Source organism: Canis lupus, chromosome 3 (genome assembly GCF_011100685.1).
Source record: "Canis lupus familiaris isolate Mischka breed German Shepherd chromosome 3, alternate assembly UU_Cfam_GSD_1.0, whole genome shotgun sequence".
In the NCBI taxonomy this organism is placed as follows: Eukaryota; Metazoa; Chordata; class Mammalia; order Carnivora; family Canidae; genus Canis; species Canis lupus.
Genome location: NC_049224.1, coordinates 67,274,845 through 67,284,122, shown reverse-complemented (window position 1 = coordinate 67,284,122; position 9,278 = coordinate 67,274,845). Strand labels below are relative to the sequence as shown.

Below are 9,278 nucleotides of genomic sequence, written 5' to 3'. Positions count from 1 at the left end.
ACATGTTCCTGGGGGATCCCTGGGTGGCGCAGCGGTTTGGCGCCTGCCTTTGGCCCAGGGCGCAATCCTGGAGACCCGGGATCAAATCCCACGTCGGGCTCCCGGTGCATGGGGCCTGCTTCTCCCTCTGCCTGTGTCTCCGCCTCTCTCTCTCTCTGTGAGTGACTATCATAAATAAATAAAAATTAAAAAAAAAAAAAACATGTTCCAGGGTAAAAAACAAATGTCCTATCTCCTTGAGTTAGGCCAGGAGCATGTTTAGTAGGAGTAGGCCATAATATGGCCTTTGTGCTTAAAAATGCCTGAAGTTCTTAAACTTTTCTATCACAGATCCTTTGAGAATGTGTGAACAACAACCTATGCTCCCTGTGCTTTCCTGGCCCCCTCCTTCTGGTGCCTTTGTGGACCTCCTCCCCCCATGTGGTTCAGGGAGACTGGCAATATCACTGTGTACAGATAGGGTGCAAAAGGGCAACCCAGGCTGATCAACCAGAGTGACTCAAGGCCCTAGCCCAGAAAGTGGTGAAGGCATATCTACATGACCCGTGCAGAAGGGATTGAGAGTCACTCTCTTAACAGCTGGAATACTAATCTGGGAGGGGTGAGCATGGAGTGGTTGATGGCTTTTCTGTCTACCAAGTGGAAAGAACCCCAAATCAGGATGAAGTGACAGGCAAGCTGAATTGAGAGGTGGAAAAAGAGAAACAGAATAACCATATTCAGCCATTCTGGAAGCTATTAGTGCCCTGGGTATGAGCCCATGAAAAATAAGCCCATAAATTACCTTTATGTTCAAGGTTTCTGTCTTATACAACCAAGAGAGTCCAGGATAAACAGATCCTCTCCCTAAAGAAAACACACACACCTACCCGTGCATAAAATAATTCATATAATATCAGAGACTGAAGTCCTTCCAAGGATCCTAGGTAGAGAGCCCTGCCCACCCCGTTCTCTCGATGGTCTTAGAGTAGAGCTGATTTTACCATCAAAACCTTCTTCCTCTGCATCAAGTTTCTGTTCCATGTTAAAATGTTAGACCCTGGAAAGGTAAATACCACGAGTCATTACTAGTCAGTAACAACCATTTACAAACAGTTCAAGGATAATAACTATGATTCAGGACTACCCACATAGACTTATTTGGCCACAGATGATGGACAAGTGACATTTGGCTCTTAGGATTTGAGTTCAAGCAAGTCATTTTCCCCATTCGAGTGGTTTCCCTATTTATATAATGAAAAGTCTGGACGTGTGTCCAAAAGTCCTTTCACTAACGGATCTGTTAAATTAGCCACAAGTGCTTCTTCCATCTTTGATTATAATGCCATTTAAAGCCAGGTCAAAAAAGGAAACATTTCTTCAAGGAGCCTAGCACTTTGCCTTCCCCCATCCATGAGTCCCAATGTTACACAGCTAGCTTTGGGTTCTTCTCCCTCAGAGTTGTTTATTAAAACAGTACACAGAGGAGCCTAGCAGAATAATCAGTGCATCCCGTTACCCTTTAATGGATGTTCTTTTAGTTATTTTAGGAAGACTCTAAACTCAATTAAATTCTCAGTGATCTCCCTGAGAGGATTGGGAAATGAATGTAGTAGTTGGCATATATTTATATACTTAAAAAGAGAAAAAAACCAAAACAAACAAACAAACAAAAAACAGAGCAAAATATTTTAAGATACAATGCCCAAATATGTGGAATATTCTCACTGGAAGGATAAAATTTAGACCTTGCAATTTGAAACATGGAAGCGTTTTTGTGTTAAAATCATCTCCAGAAAAAATGAGCAGATGAATCACTGTAGCTGAAATATAGTGTCTTTCTCCTCAAAATAATATCCTGGGGGACTCCTGGGTGGCTCAGCGGTTGAGCATTTACCTTTGGCTCAGGGTATGATCCCGGAGTTCCGGGATCAAGTCCCACATTGGGCTTCCTGCATGGAGCCTGCTTCTCTCTCTGCCTATATCTCTGCCTCTCTCTCTGTGTCTCTCATGAATAAATAAATAAAATATTTAAAAACAAAACAAAACAAACAAACAAACAAACAAACAAAATATATATATATACTGGATCCTATTCTGAGCCTCATCTGTGCCCACCCTGAGGTTTATTCACAACTGGCAATGATGGAGGAACAATGGGGCCCCAACAGGAAATATATATATATATGTAGGCTTCTAGCCCAGCATGGAGCCCAACATGGGAACCTGAACTCATGACCCCAAGATCAAGACCCAAGCTGAGTCAGATGCTTAACGGACTGAGCCACCAGGTGCCCCACGGACAGGATATGTTTTAATAAGGTAGAGAGATAAGAGTATCTTGGTAGAGAAAAGGTCACCCTATGAGTTTCTGCACACAAGTTTGACCAGAAAGCAATGTGTTTGTATCTGCGGGTGAGTCTGGGTACAGCTCATGTCGTCAATTAGACAGCCCATAGGTCCTATACTCAGGGCTCAGGCCAGATTGGGGTAAGGGAGGCTGCCATGGAAAAGTAAATCCAAGTCAGAAGAATGGGACAGGTTCAGGACAAGGTACCTGCCACCTTGATGCCAAGAGCAGATGCACCAGCTGGACCTGGTGTGTTTGAGGCCAGTTTCAGCAGTCTTGCACAGACACTGGTAGGCATCTGCAGCCCTCCTGCAAGCCCCAACAAGCACTACCCAGAAGATGTACAGCTCTAGAAACCAAAAGCAACAGAGGAACAAGCTAAAGCTGAAGCCACACAACAGCAAAAGAACAAGTTCCCAGAGGACACAAGATGTAGCCGCTTCTTGGGGTTTTCTGGAAGACTCTGAGGGGCACTTGGAGGCTAGAGTTTCTTCTTACTCCACTCTCACTCCCCCCCACCCCTGACAGTAAGGCAGAGTTGCTTTAATTTTTTTTTTTACATTCCATGGCATTTTATTCAGAGAGCCACCTTATCTTCCCACAAGATGGCATAGGCAGCAGAAGTGCCAATAAGGTAGGCCAAATGGAGCTTTGCCCACCAGTGGTCAAGAGACAATTAGAACATGGAAATCTTGGGTCAGGTTCTACCATTTCGGGCCCTCCATCCACATCAACATTATAGATTAAACAGACCAGCTGCCAGATTTCTAATTCTCCTCTTTCTGGATTCCCTTAGTTCTAAAACAATCCCACACCATCTTCATGGATACCTTTTAACTGAACTACCCAGTGATTACCAAGGTGACAAAGTGAGATTGGAATATTCCAGACACAAAGTGATGTAGGTGAAACTTTAAAATCTTGACCTAAAATGATGGAAGGGTGGGCAGGCCTGTTTACTGGTGAGTGAATACTCAAAATGTCACGTTTATCACTGTACCCTGGTCTGTTATTCACGAATCTATACTGTATAGAACCTGACAACAAGAAGTAAACAACCTGGTTAAAAATGAGACAAAAGACACTAATTGACATTTCTCCAAAGATGAGCAAATGGGCAATAAGCACATGAGAAGATACTCAAAATCACTCATCTTTAGGGAACTAGAAGTCAAAACCACAATGAGACACTACTTCACAGGTAGATGAATGGATAAACAAAATTGCATATACAGCGGAATATGATGTGGCCATAAAAAAAGGAACGACACCCTGACATATACTGTAACATGGATGAATCTTGACAGGAAATAAAACAAGTATGAAAGGACAAATATTGCCTGCTCTACCCAGAGTGGCCACGTTCATAGAAATAAGACAGTGGAATGGTACAGAATGGCATTTGCAGGCAGTGAGGAAGAAGGAGCATGAAGAACTATTGCTTAATGGGAACAGAGTTTCTGTTTGGGAAGCTGGGTAAGTGCTGGAGATGGATGGTGGTGATGGTTGAACAACAATATGAATATACTTAATGCCGCTGAACTGTACGCTTAAAAGTGATTAAAATGGTAAATGTTACGTCATATATACTTTACCACAATTTTTTTTTTTTAAAGAGCATGTACTTTCCACACTTTTCACATGTCTTTGAACAATGATCATGTATCCAAGTTGAGAGTCTGGCTCTGCTGGCCCCACACCATTTGTTAAGATGGATGCCCTGTCACCAAGACATGACTTAAATCACCCGGATGAATAAAGGTTACCCTCCAAAGGCTCCCATTGGCAGCCGTGAATAAGTGGATTCACAAGATCCTGTGCAACCCAGGCTACCACCATGTGGCAGAGAACCGGAAGGGACAAAGAAAAATGGGAGGTGAGGGTCAAAGGGGTGGGCCCGGGCCCTCTCCAGCGGCTGACGGGGCCAGCAGAGGCCTGGGGCTGGCTCCAGGGGAGCCCGGGATCCTCGGCCAGCTTCCTCGCCTGCTCAGCTGCAGCTGGAATTTGCCGGCTTCATTTATGCAGCACATGTGGTTTACAAAAGGGAGAAGCAGCAGCAAAAAAAAAACCACACCACTCCGTATGCATATGAAGCCCTTGTTTAGAGAGTCTCAAAAGGGAAGTTCATAGTCTATAATATCTCTTCCCTGAAATTCCTTCCGGGCCTCCTCCAACCTCAGCACCATATAGAGACATCAAGTGTTTACCCAGATCGCCTCCTGCTTCCTGTGGCTTCTCAGGCCGCCGGCCCTAGGATGCCAAGAGCTGATTTGCTACCTCGACTCTTGCTTGCCCGCTCTTTTCATCTTCACATTTCTTTTTATTTCACCTGTTTGCCCAGAAGACTGGGGAAGAACGTAGACACAGAAAGGTTAGCAAAATAGGCATGATCTGGACTGCGGGGAGGAAAGGACAAAAAATACTTAAACTATAAAAAACACAGCTGCGGTAGCCTCACTTCAGAGAGGCACTGTCACATGAGCTGTCTTCATCAAAATGAAGAAGCCTAGATGTTTCTAAGTGAAACAAAGCTTTCGAAGGTGGTAAATCCTGACATTTCTTACCTTGTAAAAGGGATACTGAGTGACAGAGTCGTGTTCCAACTTCCGGTGCTTACCTGCTGGAGATTTACCTGAGTGACACCACAAGACCACTTTCCCTCAGGTTCTACCCTCTTTGCAGTGGCTAAATTGAGGATTAACAAGTCTCCCAGTTACAAACTTTTCTAAGACATATTTCCTGTCATGTGGAAAAATTCAGGTACTGTGGTAAAGCCAATGAGGAGCCATTGTGTCCTCTTGTACCGTGAAGTCCTTCCTGAGAGGTAAATCTACTCTCCATGTCGCTGTATCCAACTATGAGACGCCTGTGGCTACCTAACCCCTTGCCTACTGACTCATCCCATTACAGTGTCTAAACAACTGAAAAATGGATGGGAGTGCCATGTGGGATAAATTTTCCCCACAAACGATTAATGGTGGATCGTTGGCAGCAACTGGCCATAATGCTACACCCTATTACCACCTCCCTGATTTGAAGAGAATAGTGGTAAACTTCTCACCCACCCTGTGGAAGACACAAAAGTGAGCCCAGAAACTCACCTCCATTGTCTTTTACATGCCAAGAGATTGGCTAGAAACCGGAAGCAACCCCACACAGGAAGAAAGAGATGAGAGAATAGAGAAAAGGAAAGGCAAGCAAGGAAGTACGCTTGAAAATCACCTTTCAATTAGTAAACCCACCTAATACTAATTTAGGATAGCAGCCTATTTAAAAAATAATAATAATTACATTGAGTCAAATAGCAGACTTCTGGATGGACCTGCTTGGCTATTTGTTAATTATTTCCCAATGTGGTAGACACTGTTGGTTGATTGACCCAAATGCCATTTCCAGGTGCTACTTCCTTATTTATGTTTTACATGTTGTTCTTAAAGCTAAAACTTGACCTTTTGGCCTGTCCTGTACTTGGGATGGCCTTGTGACAGTTCAGCTCTGAACTGGAAGGTAGGAAATAGCCTATGGAGAAGGTGCCTGTGGTGGGCAGGATGACAGCCCCCAAAGCCGCTCATGTCCTAGTCTTTGGAACTTGTGAATGCTACCTTCTCTGTCTCAAAGGGACTTTGCAGATGGGATGAAGGTAGGGATCTTGAGATGGGGAGATTATTCTGGATTATCCAGTAGGCCTAATGTTACCACAAGGTCCTCATAAGTGAAAGAGGAAGGCAGGGGAGTCAGGGAAGGAGATGTGATAAGAGAAGAGTAAGAGCAATGTGAGGAGAAAGAGACCCACCCGGCCATTGCTGGCTTTGAGCACAGAATGGGACCATAAGCCAAGGAACACTATAGCTTCTAGAGCTGGAAAAGGATTCTCCCCTAGAGCCTCCACAAAAGAACACAGCCCTGCTGACCCCTCAACCATAGCCTGGTGAGAATCATTAAGGACTTTTGACCTCCAGAACTATAAGAGAATAATTTTTTTAAGATTTTATTTATTTATTCATGAGAGACACAGAGAGAGGGAGAGAGGCAGAGACACAGGCAGAGGGAGAAGCAGGCTCCATGCAGGGAGCCCGACATGGGACTCAACCCCGGGACTCCAGGATCACGCCCTGGGCTGAGGGCAGGCACTAAACCGCTGAGCCACCCGGGCTGCCCTAAGAGAGTAAATTTGTGTTGGTTTTAGCCACTGTTGCTTTTGTGTGAAACTTGTGATAATTTGTTACAGCAGCCAATTGCAAACTATACAGTGTCTCTTCCCAAATAAAGACATGCCACCCTTTTTCTCCTACCCCCTTCTTGCTGCACTGGGATGTGAATACGGAGTCTGGAGGGATAGCAACCATCTTGCAATCTTGCAGCAACACCCATGAGGATGAAGGGACCATACTCAAGATGGCAGAGCAAAAAGAGTCTGGGTCCCTGATAACTTCACTGAGCCACCAGCCCTAAGCTACTCATCCCTGAATTTCTTATCACATGAGAGAAATAAAACATGAGTGTTTAAGTCACCAAGTGTTTAAGTCACTTGGTGCAGGGGTGTGCTGCAGCTGACTGAACCAGCTCCTGAGAGAGAATTGTTAAATTTTCAGAAACTTGGTGGGCCAAATTCAGACATTATTAAAAAGTAAGTTACATAATCTTACACTCAAACCATTAAAAAGTAATAAATACTCAAAACTCATCAATTCCAAATATTTTCCAAATTTTGCTATATCTATGCTCATGAGGCTATAGAAATGAATTATATCTGAATGTGGGGATAGCATATATCTCTTGACTCCATACTACATGATAGTACACTCTACCAGATACTATATATCTTCCCCACCTCCACATTTGGTGACATCACAATGGGAGCTTGAAATCAGCCCTGGTGGGAGTATTTCCACCATGAAAATCAGCAAAAACTACAAATCAGCATTTTATTTTTCCCCAGAGAGTCACTTGTTAATCATTTACTGGCTCGCCACTGGTTTATGTGTTCTGCAGCCAAATATATTTCTAATTGATGCATCCCTAATGGTTTTTCATGCTACTTGTAGTAAGACAAAAGCCTCAACTTGTCAACTCAAATTACACTTGTAGGAAACTGAGTTCTCCTATTTTCTGTCTTAAGTGAACATTTAGGTACTAGGTGCTATGTGGTTGGCAGACTCTCTTTCTTATTCTACCTCACAAAATCCTTCCTATATTCCTGAAAGGTAAATATGCAAAACCCATTTCACACATGAGTATACCAAAGCTTGCCAAAGTCCAGCCAGTAGGGGCCAAGATAAGACGTGAACACCCTTCCATCTGACCCAGAAATCTGTACTCGTTCTCCAGCAACATGAGGCATTTTGAACATGGCAGGCACTGAATAAATACTTGTGAAGTTATTGAGACAAATATTAACTATTTATTCCAGATAGTTAGGGACCCAAGATGTTGAGCTCATGTGCCAGGCGGCTTTCACACCATATGTGCAAAAGACGTTGGCACCAAGCTACTTTTCCTGAACATCAAAGAGAGCCCTGAAACTCTTATGGTTAGAAGATTGAGTTTCATGAAAGTATTAAATTTATGTTTTTTCGAACAGCATCACTGGGGGAGGGACCGTGGTTACAACTCTCTCATCTTGAAATAGACACAGAGCAATTTCCTCCATTGCTGGTTGTCAGCCTGGCTCCCAATCGTTGCCCCCAGAATTGGCAGAATTTCAATGACTCTAAAATTAATCTGCAGGGCAGAGAGTTTGTCCAGAGCCTTGAAATTCTGGGAGCTTTGCTGTGGTCAAAAAATGGGTGCCTAAAATGGGAAGTCAGGAGGTCAAAGGTGAAATCCCAATTCTGGGCCCAACTGGGAACTTTGGATAATCTTGTGGACACGTTTCTCCCCTGCTTTCATGACAGGAGACGGCACAAATTATTCTGAACTAGAGTGACCGGCTCCTAACAAAGAATTTCTAGGTACATACACGGGATTTTTACAATTAATTTGTTCAACATTTGTTTGGATTCCTCAGGAAGACAGACATGTGAACAGATAAACAGTGTTGATGTATATAGTGGAGAAGACATGTACAGGCTGCTAGGATTGTACACAACCTGGGGTGACCAAGCCCATGACTCGAGGAGGAGGAGGAGACCAGGCAAGGCTTTCTGGGATGATGAAGCCTGAGGTTAGATTTAAAGAAAAAATTGAACTGGAACAGTAAGACACGAGTATAATGGATTTCAAGTAAAGGGAGGAATGCCTCTACTAAGCAATTATGACTGTTAGACGACAAGAAGTTCAGTGTTATAAAGCATGGAGTGTAAGACACAGAGTGGCAGAAAAAGAGCTAAAGGGCCAAGCAAGGGCCAGGATGCCCTTGGATGTCTCTAGCAGGATAGGGAACTTGGATATCACAGGAGAGTACTTAAAGTGTATCCCATATGCAATAGGAAGCCATCAGAAGTTTCAACCAGGGGATGATTCAGCCATATTTATGGCTAGGAACATCCTAAAGGCCCCCAAGTCCATTAAAAGGCAATTTCAGCAGCACCAGTCAGTTAAGCAATCAACTCTTGATTTCAGCTCAGGTCATGACCTCAGGGTCATGAGTTCAAGCCCTGAATCAGGCTCTGTGCTAAGGGCAGAGCCTGCTTAAGATCCCTTCTCTCCCTCTCCCTCTCTCTCCTTACCCCCCCCCCACACACACACACTGTTTCTCTCTCTTAAAGATAAAAAGAATGAAAGAAAGGTAACTGCAAAAGAATAAATAGGAGATGAGACCCAACGATAGGGCTACAGTGGGAGGGGAAATGGTCAGTGTATAGATTCTGAAACATTCATTGACAGAGTCACAGGATCTAGAGATTGAGGTTAGCACTAGTAGTCTGGGATAAGCCCTGAGTCCTGGCTTGGTCACCTAGCTGGGGTAGCTTGGGGTAATACCAGTAACTAAGCACAGTCATGGGAGCTG

At 43.9% G+C, this 9,278-nt stretch overlaps 1 protein-coding gene across 1 annotated transcript in view; it reads right to left on the bottom strand.

Annotated features, from left to right (window-relative positions):
- Positions 1-905: 905 nt before the first annotated feature.
- Positions 906-9,278, bottom strand: part of RAB28 (RAB28, member RAS oncogene family) — a 136,823-nt gene continuing 128,450 nt past the window's right edge. Inside the window, exons 8-9 of the transcript XR_005357237.1 lie at positions 4,537-4,674; positions 906-1,039 (exon numbers count right to left, since the gene is read on the bottom strand). The gene's annotated coding sequence lies outside the window, so the exon portion shown is untranslated. The remainder of the gene's footprint in view (positions 1,040-4,536; positions 4,675-9,278) is intronic.